Below are 17,181 nucleotides of genomic sequence, written 5' to 3'. Positions count from 1 at the left end.
ACAAGAATAAAAATACATTACTGCCAGGGGCGTAGCTAGGTATTCAGCCAACTGTAGGCACCAATCGGCAGGGGGTCTGGGGGCCGCTTAAGGCCACCAGTAGGTCCAGGGCAGAGCCCTGGTAGGGGGTTCAGGGGGGCGAAGCCCCCCGACGGAAAACGGTTTTAAGCATTTTAGCTGTATAATTTTATGTACAAAAATATTAAATTTACTGGTTATTTATTCGTGATAATTATTATATACATGATGAAAAGTTCGGGGAATTATGAGTAATCTGACTAGTGAATTAGGTAACGCAGTACAATCGGAAATATGGAGAAAAAAATCACAATATGCACTGCCCAGCGTAGATCAGCGTATCCATTTAATGAAGCAGTACACCCTGTTTGGTATTTTCATATCTATTCCGTTCTGATTGATATATACGTATAACTTAATTAATAGTAAATATTGTGACGATCCTTCATTAAAAAAAAGTGAATCCACGTAAAAACTAATATTTCTATATAGTAAAACGATCCGTTTGGCTAGACAAAAATCATTGATCTTTTTTTATTCTTATTAACCTTCACCCTAGCCACACAAACACATACACACAGTTCTGTTCTGTTCATACCCAATGTATATAAAGTGCGAATCCAGCTAGTTCATTTTTACTGTTATATGCGGGTATGTCTATTGTAGAATAAAGGATCATGGGAAAACTGTATTTGTTTACGTTTTGAAAATATCAAGTTAAAGGATTTTAAGTTAAGTTTTAACATATTTTCATTGTGATATGTCTTTATAATATACAATCATAGCATTAAAGTTCAAATAAGTGTTATAAAAGCATCATAATATAGCATATCGATTATTGAAAGCGATCCATTTTAACTATAGATGCGATGAATTATCACTGTTAGTGCAGTCATTATTAATGTAGAATTTTCAAAGATGCGAGGAATTTTCATTGTAGAATTATGTGATAAATGCACTTGCAACAAATGAAAAAAACCTTAGTTGATGACTTTAGGATTTATGAAACATGTATTTTCAAATTGAAATACAAACTCCTCATTCATTCTTCATCAAATATATAGCTTTTCAAACTTGTAACAAAAGCGATTCTCAAAATGTCATATTGTATTCTTCAGATTACGTTTCTCCTTGATTTTAACTTATATAGGGAATCACTGGAAGGGAAAGCAGCGGGCCCTCTTAGGCAGTCAGTGGGTCCCTACTTATGAAAAATTGTAGATCCGCGAATGGATACTACCGCAGAGGTAAAACCATGCACATTTGGGTTATTGTACGCGAAATGCATGCTACAATTAATTTTTGTTGATTTTACACCCTTTGGAACTCTATGTGGGCTATTTCAGCAACTAGGCAAAAGAAATCCCCAAACTAGATACACGGTTAGATTCAGCATGTCAACGAATTCCAAATATCTATATTAAAGGACTTTTGTCTATAAATTTGGACCCCACAAAATTGAAAAAGGGACCAAAAATAAAAAAAAAAATGCATGCATCGGATACATTTGTTCTTCAAGGCATGACTGCAACAATAGGATGAATATACAAAAATATCTTATTCTTGGGTCTCATTGGGGGGTTCTGATCCCGGATCCCGCTTACTGTTTTGTCAGATTCCCGTATTCAGCTTATTGTTTTGTCAGATTCCCTATATCCCGCTTATACTATGCAGTTCTAATTTTTATCCGTGTCCCGCTAGACTTCATTTCCCGTTTTTCACTACACAATCATTTGACTTTCACCTGTCACGCTTGCAAAAAATCGGCAATCCGGCGTGACGCTTATACCCAAATGCGACCCACTATTTTACTCTATTTTGACTCATATTAATCCCATTATAAATATATTAAAAAAGTAGCGTAGATTCTTTTATCCCTTTTTATCCCGTCTCGTTTCGTTTTTGAGCCATATATAGATGTCGTATGTGACAATGAGACAACTCTCCATCCGAGTCACAATTTATAAAAGTAGACCATTATACGTCAAAATACGGTCTTCAACATGGAGTCTTGGCTCACACCGACCAGCAAGTTATAAAGGGCTCCAGTGTAAAACCTTTTAAACGGGAAAACAAAGGTGCAATCTATATCAAGATGTACGTAATTAGTGGTGAAATGTCATGGAAATGGATAAAAAAATAAGGATAAAGATCCCTATACGCTTTATAAGAAACTAAATGGAATACATTTGAAATTAATGTTATTTCTATTGAATTTATTAGAGTGTTTTAAAACCAAACTTTCCTCCGTAAGTTAAATTTGATCAAATCTTTCTCTTACTTTATCTATTGTTTGAGCAAGTCGGCTAAATTAAGGCTTTACAGCTAATTTCCTAATGCATGTAAAGCAAAACTTTGGTTGGCTTGCTTTGTTTGTATAATTGTTTTTTTTGTAAATTTTCTTTGTAAATAAGATTGACATTTTTAAACAATATGAATAGGCATAGTTTAACCTGTATTTTTAATATTTGAATTAAATTGGGTGTTATCATAATGATTATCAAATTAAAAAAAAAGCAAGTAAATCAACTAAAGTCTTGCTCTACATGCTTAAAGAAATGAGCTGTAATAGATAAAATAAAATAAAATTATACAGTGAAAATGCACCGCATATACAATAATAATGATTCGCTCCACAGTGAAAATGAAAGAATAGTATCATTATTCGACAGTAAACATGACTAGCATTACGAAATCATCATAGTGGAATTTAGTTAAATATGAAGAAACTGAATGACAAAACATATTCTACGTTATACAACTTTAATAATTGTATTAAAATGAATATTTTTTACTGCAACAACATCTAACCTGTTAGTTATAAAGCACCTGCACGATCTGTTCGTGAAATGTCCTAAATATTCACTTATTTTGGTATATATATTTAACAACTGGATGGCTTTAGGCGCGATAAAACCCCGCTCGCATCTCTTACTTTGTTTTATTAGTATTATGTATTTCTGAACACATACATTTTAACTAATTTTCTTGATTTTCTTCAAAAATTAAAAAAAGATCGTCTGTTTATTTATCATTCTACAGTAGACATTTATGGCATATACAGTAAAAATGATATTTTAGGATCCGCACTTTACATACATACCATCGTAACAAAATTCAAGAAATGCATATTTCTTTACTAGTATCCTCTACTGTAAAATCCCTACATGTTTAGGAATTTGGACAATTTATTGTTTACAATAAATACATACAACAGGGAGCTAGGTCCTGTAATAGGTGTCGTCCAGAACGAAGGTCTGGAAATTTGAAAATGCATGTGCATTTGAAAATGAGGGATAATTGGATAGGAGCAGAAATTCTGCCTTTTAGTAGACCAACTACGAACTCCCCAAAGAGTGGCATTCTCTCTACAACTAGGCATCGGATTTAATGTCCCCATTTTGACCTAACGAGACTGCGTATTTATACATCCTGCACAGCCAAACGGACAAACAACATTGGCAAGTCGGGTGAAGGCAAAATGGAAAGCTAGTTGAAAACTAACAACTAATTAAAGTAAAACACTCATGTGTCTAAGTTGAGGTCCATTCAAGTTTTTGTTGATAGAAGTGAAATGATCTGAACCAACTAATTAAGTTCTAGTTTATAGATTCTATATACTAGTAAGGTAAAATCATAATAACATTCATTTCTATCCAACATTCCATTCACTAAGAACGAGAGACTAGTGTGCACATGACATTCGATAATCAAAGAGTTTTGACAACTTTTGCCGTTCATCTACAGATAACTTTGTTTATCATTTTTTATTTTGTGGATAAAAAAAAATATTTGTGAAAAATTATGTGTAGGCACGTGCCTAAAGTGCCTAACGGCAGCTACGCCCCTGACTGCATATTTTTCTACCCAAATTAGAATATTCAGTAAGTATTGGACCCTACTATGTTGAACACACTTGCAATGGTCTTAAGAGGTTCACATTATCTTTAATCATAACAATATCTATCGGACTACAACTGCGTTCACACTCCAATTAAAAATGCAAAAGATCTGACCCTTTTATCCGTAAAACTGTAAACACTACATGTATAAATATAAATAATTTATTAAATTTGTGTTGTGATACACTGATAAATACACTTAAAAAAATTGCATGAAGTTTATGCATGTATTGTTATTCTTGAATCACAAGTTCAAATTTTTATACTAGTTTTCTTCAATAATGTAACAAAAAATGTAGTGTTCAAGGAAGTAACAAAAAGAAAACTGCGGTTCCTAATAAAATCACCAGAAGAAAAGAATATACAGATTTCACAAATTTATATTACGGCGAAGACAAACCTTTTCCGTTTGTTTTTACTTGCATGTACACAAAGGTCTGTTAACAGAGAAATCTGGATTAAGCCATGTAATACTGATATATTATACAGGGATGTGTAGTTTTGCCGCCATACATTATTTTCGATTCAATCGTACTGATTAAACAGATCTCTGCGTTCACATTTGAAGTTAAAAAGATACCTTCACTTTAGATCGATTCAAATCAAACTTCCTCTTTTGACGTTTCTAGTGTTACCAAAACATTACTTACCACTGTTGTTACCACAACCTTACTTACAACTGTTGTTACCACAACCTTACTTACCACTGTTGTTACCACAACCTTACTTACCACTGTTGTTACCACAACCTTACTTACAACTGTTGTTACCACAACCTTCCTTACCACTGTTGTTACCACAACCTTACTTACCACTGTTGTTACCACAACCTTACTTACAACTGTTGTTACCACAACCTTCCTTACCACTGTTGTTACCACAACCTTACTTACCACTGTTGTTACCACAACCTTACTTACAACTGTTGTTACCACAACCTTCCTTACCACTGTTGTTACCACAACCTTACTTACCACTGTTGTTACCACAACCTTACTTACAACTGTTGTTACCACAACCTTCCTTACCACTGTTGTTACCACAACCTTACTTACAACTGTTGTTACCACAACCTTACTTACAACTGTTGTTACCACAACCTTTCTTACCACTGTTGTTACCACAACCTTTCTTACCACTGTTGTTACCACAACCTTACTTACCACTGTTGTTACCACAACCTTACTTACAACTGTTGTTACCACAACCTTCCTTACTACTGTTGTTACCACAACCTTACGTACCACTGTTGTTACCACAACCATACGTACCACTGTTGTTACCACAACCTTTCTTACCACTGTTGTTACAACAACCTTACTTACCACTGTTTTACCACAACCTTACTTACCACTGTTGTTACCACAACCATACTTACCACTGTTGTTACCACAACCTTTCTTACCACTGTTGTTACCACAACCTCACTTACCACTGTTGTTACCACAACCATACGTACCACTGTTGTTACCACAACCTTTCTTACCACTGTTGTTACCAAAACATTACTTACCACTGTTGTTACCACAACCTTACTTACCACTGTTGTTACCACAACCTTACTTACAACTGTTGTTACCACAACCTTCCTTACCACTGTTGTTACCACAACCTTACTTACCACTGTTGTTACCACAACCTTACTTACAACTGTTGTTACCACAACCTTCCTTACCACTGTTGTTACCACAACCTTACTTACAACTGTTGTTACCACAACCTTTCTTACCACTGTTGTTACCACAACCTTTCTTACCACTGTTGTTACCACAACCTTACTTACCACTGTTGTTACCACAACCTTACTTACCACTGTTGTTACCACAACCTTCCTTACCACTGTTGTTACCACAACCTTACTTACCACTGTTGTTACCACAACCTTACTTACAACTGTTGTTACCACAACCTTCCTTACCACTGTTGTTACCACAACCTTACTTACAACTGTTGTTACCACAACCTTACTTACAACTGTTGTTACCACAACCTTTCTTACCACTGTTGTTACCACAACCTTTCTTACCACTGTTGTTACCACAACCTTACTTACCACTGTTGTTACCACAACCTTACTTACAACTGTTGTTACCACAACCTTCCTTACTACTGTTGTTTCCACAACCTTACGTACCACTGTTGTTACCACAACCATACGTACCACTGTTGTTACCACAACCTTTCTTACCACTGTTGTTACAACAACCTTACTTACCACTGTTTTACCACAACCTTACTTACCACTGTTGTTACCACAACCATACTTACCACTGTTGTTACCACAACCTTTCTTACCACTGTTGTTACCACAACCTCACTTACCACTGTTGTTACCACAACCATACGTACCACTGTTGTTACCACAACCTTTCTTACCACTGTTGTTACCAAAACATTACTTACCACTGTTGTTACCACAACCTTACTTACCACTGTTGTTACCACAACCTTACTTACAACTGTTGTTACCACAACCTTCCTTACCACTGTTGTTACCACAACCTTACTTACCACTGTTGTTACCACAACCTTACTTACAACTGTTGTTACCACAACCTTCCTTACCACTGTTGTTACCACAACCTTACTTACAACTGTTGTTACCACAACCTTACTTACAACTGTTGTTACCACAACCTTTCTTACCACTGTTGTTACCACAACCTTTCTTACCACTGTTGTTACCACAACCTTACTTACCACTGTTGTTACCACAACCTTACTTACAACTGTTGTTACCACAACCTTCCTTACTACTGTTGTTACCACAACCTTACGTACCACTGTTGTTACCACAACCATACGTACCACTGTTGTTACCACAACCTTTCTTACCACTGTTGTTACAACAACCTTACTTACCACTGTTTTACCACAACCTTACTTACCACTGTTGTTACCACAACCATACTTACCACTGTTGTTACCACAACCTTTCTTACCACTGTTGTTACCACAACCTCACTTACCACTGTTGTTACCACAACCATACGTACCACTGTTGTTACCACAACCTTTCTTACCACTGTTGTTACCAAAACATTACTTACCACTGTTGTTACCACAACCTTACTTACCACTGTTGTTACCACAACCTTACTTACAACTGTTGTTACCACAACCTTCCTTACCACTGTTGTTACCACAACCTTACTTACCACTGTTGTTACCACAACCTTACTTACAACTGTTGTTACCACAACCTTCCTTACCACTGTTGTTACCACAACCTTACTTACAACTGTTGTTACCACAACCTTTCTTACCACTGTTGTTACCACAACCTCACTTACCACTGTTGTTACCACAACCATACGTACCACTGTTGTTACCACAACCTTTCTTACCACTGTTGTTACCAAAACATTACTTACCACTGTTGTTACCACAACCTTACTTACCACTGTTGTTACCACAACCTTACTTACAACTGTTGTTACCACAACCTTCCTTACCACTGTTGTTACCACAACCTTACTTACCACTGTTGTTACCACAACCTTACTTACAACTGTTGTTACCACAACCTTCCTTACCACTGTTGTTACCACAACCTTACTTACAACTGTTGTTACCACAACCTTTCTTACCACTATTGTTACCACAACCTTTCTTACCACTGTTGTTACCACAACCTTACTTACCACTGTTGTTACCACAACCTTACTTACAACTGTTGTTACCACAACCTTCCTTACTACTGTTGTTACCACAACCTTACGTACCACTGTTGTTACCACAACCATACGTACCACTGTTGTTACCACAACCTTTCTTACCACTGTTGTTACAACAACCTTACTTACCACTGTTTTACCACAACCTTACTTACCACTGTTGTTACCACAACCATACTAACCACTGTTTTTACCACAACCTTTCTTACCACTGTTGTTACCACAACCTCACTTACCACTGTTGTTACCACAACCATACGTACCACTGTTGTTACCACAACCTTTCTTACCACTGTTGTTACAACAACCTTACTTACCACTGTTTTACCACAACCTTACTTACCACTGTTGTTACCACAACCATACTTACCACTGTTGTTACCACAACCTTTCTTACCACTGTTGTTACAACAACCTTACTTACCACTGTTTTACCACAACCTTACTTACCACTGTTGTTACCACAACCATACTTACCACTGTTGTTACCTCAACCTTTCTTACCACTGTTGTTACCACAACCTTACTTACCACTGTTGTTACCACAACCTTTCTTACCACTGTTGTTACCACATCCTTACTTACCACTGTTGTTACCACAACCTTTCTTACCACTGTTGTTACCACAACCTTCCTTACTACTGTTGTTACTACAACCTTACTTACCACTGTTGTTACCACAACCTTCCTTACCACTGTTGTTACCACAACCTTCCTTACCACTGTTGTTACCACAACCTTACTAACCACTGTTGTTACCACAACCTTCCTTACCACTGTTATTACCACAACCTTACTTACCACTGTTGTTACCACAAGCTTTCTTACCACTGTTGTTACCACAACCTCACTTACCACTGTTGTTACCACAACCATACGTACCACTGTTGTTACCACAACCTTTCTTACCACTGTTGTTACCAAAACATTACTTACCACTGTTGTTACCACAACCTTACTTACCACTGTTGTTACCACAACCTTACTTACAACTGTTGTTACCACAACCTTCCTTACCACTGTTGTTACCACAACCTTACTTACCACTGTTGTTACCACTACCTTACTTACAACTGTTGTTACCACAACCTTCCTTACCACTGTTGTTACCACAACCTTACTTACAACTGTTGTTACCACAACCTTTCTTACCACTGTTGTTACCACAACCTTTCTTACCACTGTTGTTACCACAACCTTACTTACCACTGTTGTTACCACAACCTTACTTACAACTGTTGTTACCACAACCTTCCTTACTACTGTTGTTACCACAACCTTACGTACCACTGTTGTTACCACAACCATACGTACCACTGTTGTTACCACAACCTTTCTTACCACTGTTGTTACAACAACCTTACTTACCACTGTTTTACCACAACCTTACTTACCACTGTTGTTACCACAACCATACTAACCACTGTTTTTACCACAACCTTTCTTACCACTGTTGTTACCACAACCTCACTTACCACTGTTGTTACCACAACCATACGTACCACTGTTGTTACCACAACCTTTCTTACCACTGTTGTTACAACAACCTTACTTACCACTGTTTTACCACAACCTTACTTACCACTGTTGTTACCACAACCATACTTACCACTGTTGTTACCACAACCTTTCTTACCACTGTTGTTACAACAACCTTACTTACCACTGTTTTACCACAACCTTACTTACCACTGTTGTTACCACAACCATACTTACCACTGTTGTTACCTCAACCTTTCTTACCACTGTTGTTACCACAACCTTACTTACCACTGTTGTTACCACAACCTTTCTTACCACTGTTGTTACCACATCCTTACTTACCACTGTTGTTACCACAACCTTTCTTACCACTGTTGTTACCACAACCTTCCTTACTACTGTTGTTACTACAACCTTACTTACCACTGTTGTTACCACAACCTTCCTTACCACTGTTGTTACCACAACCTTCCTTACCACTGTTGTTACCACAACCTTACTAACCACTGTTGTTACCACAACCTTCCTTACCACTGTTATTACCACAACCTTACTTACCACTGTTGTTACCACAAGCTTTCTTACCAATGTTGTTACCACAAGCTTTCTTACCACTGTTGTTACCACATCCTTACTTACCACTGTTGTTACCACAACCTTTCTTACCACTGTTGTTACCACAACCTTCCTTACCACTGTTGTTACCACAACCTTTCTTACCACTGTTGTTACCACAACCTTACTTACCACTGTTGTTACCACAACCTTTCTTACCACTGTTGTTACCACATCCTTACTTACCACTGTTGTTACCACAACCATTCTTACCACTGTTGTTCCCACAACCTTCCTTACTACTGTTGTTACTACAACCTTACTTACCACTGTTGTTACCACAACCTTCCTTACCACTGTTGTTACCACAACCTTCCTTACCACTGTTGTTACCACAACCTTACTTACCACTGTTGTTACCACAACCTTACTTACCTCTGTTGTTACCACAACCTTTCTTACAACTGTTACCACAACCTTCCTTACCACTGTTATTACCACAACCTTCCTTACCACTGTTGTTACCACAAGCTTTCTTACCACTGTTGTTACCACAAGCTTTCTTACCACTGTTGTTATCACAACCTTCCTTACCACTGTTGTTACCACAACCTTACTTACCACTGTTGTTACCACAACCTTACTTACCTCTGTTGTTACCACAACCTTTCTTACAACTGTTACCACAACCTTCCTTACCACTGTTGTTACCACAACCTTCCTTACCACTGTTGTTACCACATCCTTTCTTACCACTGTTGTTACCACAACCTTTCTTACCACTGTTGTTACCACAACCTTACTTACCACTGTTGTTACCACATCCTTAATTACCACTGTTGTTACCACATCCTTACTGACCACTGTTGTTTCCACAACCTCACTTACCAATGTTGTTACCACAACCTCACTTACCACTGTTGTTACCACAACCTTTCTTACCACTGTTGTTACCACAACCTTTCTTACCACTGTTGTTACCACAACCTTTCTTACCACTGTTGTTACCACAACCTTACTTACCACTGTTGTTACCACATCCTTACTTACCACTGTTGTTACCACAACCTTTCTTACCACTGTTGTTACCACAACCTTTCTTACCACTGTTGTTATGTTACCACAACCTTTCTTACCACTGTAGTTAGAACAACCTTTCTTACCACTGTTGTTACCACAACCTTCCTTACCAATGTTGTTAGAACCTTTCTTACCACTGTTGTTTCCACAACCTTAATTACCAATGTTGTTACCACAACCTTTCTTACCACTGTTGTTAGAACAACCTTTCTTACCACTGTTGTTTCCACAACCTCACTTACCAATGTTGTTACCACAACCTTACTTACCACTGTTGTTACCACAACCTTCCTTACCACTGTTGTTACCACAACCTTCCTTACCACTGTTGTTACCACAACCTTTCTTACCACTGTTGTTACCACAAGCTTTCTTACCACTGTTGTTATCACAACCTTCCTTACCACTGTTGTTACCACAACCTTCCTTACCACTGTTATTACCACAACCTTACTTACCATTGTTGTTACCACAACCTTACTTACCACTGTTGTTACCACAACCTTCCTTACCACTGTTGTTACCACCTTACTTACCACTGTTGTTACCACAACCTTACTTACTACTGTTGTTACCACAACCTTCCTTACCATTGTTGTTACCACAACCTTCCTTACCACTGTTGTTACCACAACCTTCCTTACCACTGTTGTTACCACAACCTTACTTACCACTGTTGTTACCACAACCTTCCTTACCACTGTTGTTACCACAACCTTCCTTACCACTGTTGTTACCACAACCTTCCTTACCACTGTTGTTACCACAACCTTCCTTACCACTGTTGTTACCACCTTACTTACCACTGTTGTTACCACAACCTTACTTACTACTGTTGTTACCACAACCTTCCTTACCACTGTTGTTACCACAACCTTCCTTACCACTGTTGTTACCACAACCTTCCTTACCACTGTTGTTACCACAACCTTCCTTACCACTGTTGTTACCACAACCTTTCTTACCACTGTTGTTACCACAACCTTACTTACCACTGTTGTTACCACAACCTTTCTTACCACTGTTGTTACCACATCCTTACTTACCACTGTTGTTACCACAACCATTCTTACCACTGTTGTTCCCACAACCTTCCTTACTACTGTTGTTACTACAACCTTACTTACCACTGTTGTTACCACAACCTTCCTTACCACTGTTGTTACCACAACCTTCCTTACCACTGTTGTTACCACAACCTTACTTACCACTGTTGTTACCACAACCTTACTTACCTCTGTTGTTACCACAACCTTTCTTACAACTGTTACCACAACCTTCCTTACCACTGTTATTACCACAACCTTCCTTACCACTGTTGTTACCACAAGCTTTCTTACCACTGTTGTTACCACAAGCTTTCTTACCACTGTTGTTATCACAACCTTCCTTACCACTGTTGTTACCACAACCTTCCTTACCACTGTTGTTACCACAACCTTCCTTACCACTGTTGTTACCACAACCTTCCTTACCACTGTTGTTACCACAACCTTACTTACCACTGTTGTTACCACAACCTTACTTACCTCTGTTGTTACCACAACCTTTCTTACAACTGTTACCACAACCTTCCTTACCACTGTTGTTACCACAACCTTCCTTACCACTGTTGTTACCACATCCTTTCTTACCACTGTTGTTACCACAACCTTTCTTACCACTGTTGTTACCACAACCTTACTTACCACTGTTGTTACCACATCCTTAATTACCACTGTTGTTACCACATCCTTACTGACCACTGTTGTTTCCACAACCTCACTTACCAATGTTGTTACCACAACCTCACTTACCACTGTTGTTACCACAACCTTTCTTACCACTGTTGTTACCACAACCTTTCTTACCACTGTTGTTACCACAACCTTTCTTACCACTGTTGTTACCACAACCTTACTTACCACTGTTGTTACCACATCCTTACTTACCACTGTTGTTACCACAACCTTTCTTACCACTGTTGTTACCACAACCTTTCTTACCACTGTTGTTATGTTACCACAACCTTTCTTACCACTGTAGTTAGAACAACCTTTCTTACCACTGTTGTTACCACAACCTTCCTTACCAATGTTGTTAGAACCTTTCTTACCACTGTTGTTTCCACAACCTTAATTACCAATGTTGTTACCACAACCTTTCTTACCACTGTTGTTAGAACAACCTTTCTTACCACTGTTGTTTCCACAACCTCACTTACCAATGTTGTTACCACAACCTTACTTACCACTGTTGTTACCACAACCTTCCTTACCACTGTTGTTACCACAACCTTCCTTACCACTGTTGTTACCACAACCTTTCTTACCACTGTTGTTACCACAAGCTTTCTTACCACTGTTGTTATCACAACCTTCCTTACCACTGTTGTTACCACAACCTTCCTTACCACTGTTATTACCACAACCTTACTTACCATTGTTGTTACCACAACCTTACTTACCACTGTTGTTACCACAACCTTCCTTACCACTGTTGTTACCACCTTACTTACCACTGTTGTTACCACAACCTTACTTACTACTGTTGTTACCACAACCTTCCTTACCATTGTTGTTACCACAACCTTCCTTACCACTGTTGTTACCACAACCTTCCTTACCACTGTTGTTACCACAACCTTACTTACCACTGTTGTTACCACAACCTTCCTTACCACTGTTGTTACCACAACCTTCCTTACCACTGTTGTTACCACAACCTTCCTTACCACTGTTGTTACCACAACCTTCCTTACCACTGTTGTTACCACCTTACTTACCACTGTTGTTACCACAACCTTACTTACTACTGTTGTTACCACAACCTTCCTTACCACTGTTGTTACCACAACCTTCCTTACCACTGTTGTTACCACAACCTTCCTTACCACTGTTGTTACCACAACCTTACTTACCACTGTTGTTACTTCAACCTTCCTTACCACTGTTGTTACCACAACCTTCCTTACCACTGTTGTTACCACATCCTTACTTACCACTGTTGTTACCACAACCATTCTTACCACTGTTGTTACCACCTTACTTACCACTGTTGTTACCACAACCTTCCTTACCACTGTTGTTACTACAACCTTTCCTACCACTGTTGTTACCACAACCTTACTTACCACTGTTGTTACTACAACCTTTCTTACCACTGTTGTTACTACACCCTTTCTTACCACTGTTATTATATGTTGTTACAACAATTTTACATACTACTGTTGTTACAACCACGTAACATACTACTGTTGTTACTACACCAATTCATATTACAGTTGTTACTAAAACCTTACATACTGCTCTTGTTACCACAACATTACACTCTTTACTGTTGTTACCACAACCTTACAGACTACTGTTTTCACCACTACCTTAACTAATAATGTTGTTACCACAATCTAACATACTGCTGTTGTAACTACATCCGTCCATATTACTGTAAACCAACTTATTTACGCGGATACTTTATTTCACGTTTCACCTTTTCTTGAAACCTTCACAGCTATTAAATTTCACGATTTTCTGATTTACATGATGAAGTTTAATAAGGAAAGATCCAAGTTGTACATATTCACGATGATTTATATTCGTGTTATTTTTCTACTCGTGAAAATAAGTTGGTTTACAGTACTTTCGTTACCACAACTGCACACTCTTAACTGTTGCTTCTAAAGCCTTACATGTCACTGTTGTGACCACTACCTTACATACAAATGTTAGTTTAGTTAAACATATTTATTCAAAGTGGACCGAGAAACAAGTTTTGCAACTTATATTAATCCCTTTCCACTTTGCCGGTGCAAATGTAGTTATCACACCTTACATACATCACTTAGTCACAAGTGGGGACCACCTTAATAATCAACCAAATTTTCCCTGCAAAATGGGATGGCAAATCGCCATTGCTATTTATCTTGTAGTTTCAGAAGATGATATAGGGGTTAAGTAGTAACTGATGACAAGACATGTAGTTCACACTTGCAGATTCTTTTAGCTAGGTAAGACAAAATAAATTAAATGGACAATGAGTTAATGACAGACTCCAATGGTTATGGCAATACCTCATTTCCAATTGTGAGTATATCAAAAGTGTTTTTTAAACATTAATTTTTTTATTGCATTGAAGGAGGGTAGAATGCCCTTTAAATTAAGCTGTCAAAAAGTAAAATCACAAAAAAAACAGAACTCTGAGGAAAATTTAATCGTTAAGTGCCTCATCAATGACAAAATCAAATGACCACAACAAACGAATAGTCAACTGTCACGTTCCCGACTTGGTGTATGGACAGGAAGTATCAAATTGTTTAACAATTTACTATAATTCGTCAAAATATCTTTATCTTGATAAGTCAGAGATCTCAAATAATTATCTTTACTTTTAATTTAGGAAAAAATAAAAGTGATTTTCGTCTAAATAAGTCAATTCCTTAATTGTCTTAAAGAAATTCAAAGTAAAAATTTTATATTCATGTACCAAAAGTTACTGTTAAACATCAATTGGCAATATTTTTTTTACTTTTAAGCGTCGTCAGGTTATAACCCTATTACAACTCTCATTGAAGCACAAAACTTAAAAAGAACTGTTTGTTTGGCAGAAAAAATTCAACAACAAATACTGATGACTCTGATGTACAACAATTTTAGACTCTTTTTGAGAAATTTGGCGGACCCTAAAGAGGGTCCTAAAAGGTGGAAGGAAGAAGCTCTATTGGTGACTGGTATGGTTGATGCTGAGACTGATAGTATTATCATGGTGATGTAGACTGCAGTGTTCATGTACATGTTGACAGAAAATTCACATTTCTTCACTCTGCTTGTAGCTTAAATTGTCATTTTCTTTTCCTGAACTTCAATTTCTTTCAGGAAGTGTTGTTGTTCTTTCACTGAACTTCCAATATACAGGAATAAGTTCTGGTTACAAAAAGCAGTTCTTCTCTTAGGTACATGTAAATGTGTCTTTATATTGGTTTTTTCCAAATTTTTCATAGCCCCAAAAAAATCTTTTAAGCCCTTAAAATTATTTTTAACTTGTGAGAAAAAAAATATAGCCCTATACTAAAAGAAAAATCTGAATATATTACAGCACTTGTCCTATTTGTTATTTTCTATTTAAAATTTATGTATTTACTTAAAAACCTTAAATTTAATGATCATATTTCCATTTAAAACTTTCTTAAAGATTCAATTATGTTCACAACTCCTACAACTATTTTTATTCTTTCAAAAATAATATACTATTTTCTTTTCCCTTGCCTGCTTATCCTACATGTATCATTTCTTTTTAAAATGTTTTAAATTCTGATAATCTTCCTACTTGAAATGTAAATTTCTTGTGATCATGCTTTAAAATATGACTATTGCACTTTCATTAAAAATATATATTAAGAACCCTGCAATTTACATCAATTTTATATATACAATTTTAACTATTTACACAAATAAAATGTCTATCAGCCTTAGCATTAACCATTCTTTATTTAATATTGTGTATCAAGGATTTTTACAAAATAAAAATATTATTAATTATTATACAAATATTTTTTTTCATATAAAAGTAAAAATACATGTACTAGAAATCATGTTTTATTTAAATAAAATAGTCTTTTTTTGTTTGTTATCTAATTGACAATTCATATTTCATTACAATTGTATATGCAAAAATGAAGTATCAATATCTTAAATTAATATTTTTTTCATAAATATCAAAGTTTTTTTTATATATATCTTGATACACACTATTAAATTCTGGTTTGTTTAAAAGAAAGGAAACTTAGTTCTGAGTTTAAAACCTAGTTTGTAAAAAGAAAGTTATAAATTGGTTTATAACCACATAAAAATACAATAAAACATTTAACAAAATCACATTACAAAAAACTTCATGAACGAAATTCAATACTGTTGTGATTATGAATGATTGATTAATGATGAAAAAATAAAATTCTGGAATGTCCAAACTAAAATCAATTCTTATGAATTTATGCTTCTACTGGAACTTTCAAGATTGTTTTTAACTGAAAAGCCATATCGTTGCAAAAAGGAAGACTGTTTGTCGCACACCTTTGTGTCCAATGTGATGGTGGTTTGGGTAGCACTGTAGGTGATGGTGGTTCTGAAAACTTAGCACCAGCATAAACTGTGTTGGGATGTACCATTTCATTTTGAACTTTTGTTACGAAATGTTCGTTTATGCTACCCAACTTTGGCGACGGGGTCTTCCTCGATATGAATTTCAATGGAGAGCGCATTTGGCGATCTTTGTTCACTTGTCTATTGTTTCTCTTCTCAAGCCTACAGTGAAACTGTCCATCTAACATTTCATCGTTTTGGCGTATCATATCTGAGACAGTCATCTAATCGATTGTTCTGGAAATTTTCTTTCACAAAAGTGTAACAAACACAAATATGGCGTCGAGTCACTAAACTGTCAACAATCTCAATCACAAAGAACAAGAATTCTTTCTTGTTATCCGCCGTGTGAAA

This window comes from Mytilus trossulus, chromosome 4 (assembly GCF_036588685.1).
Source record: "Mytilus trossulus isolate FHL-02 chromosome 4, PNRI_Mtr1.1.1.hap1, whole genome shotgun sequence".
NCBI lineage: Eukaryota > Metazoa > Mollusca > Bivalvia > Mytilida > Mytilidae > Mytilus > Mytilus trossulus.
This window is presented reverse-complemented; position numbering follows the sequence as displayed.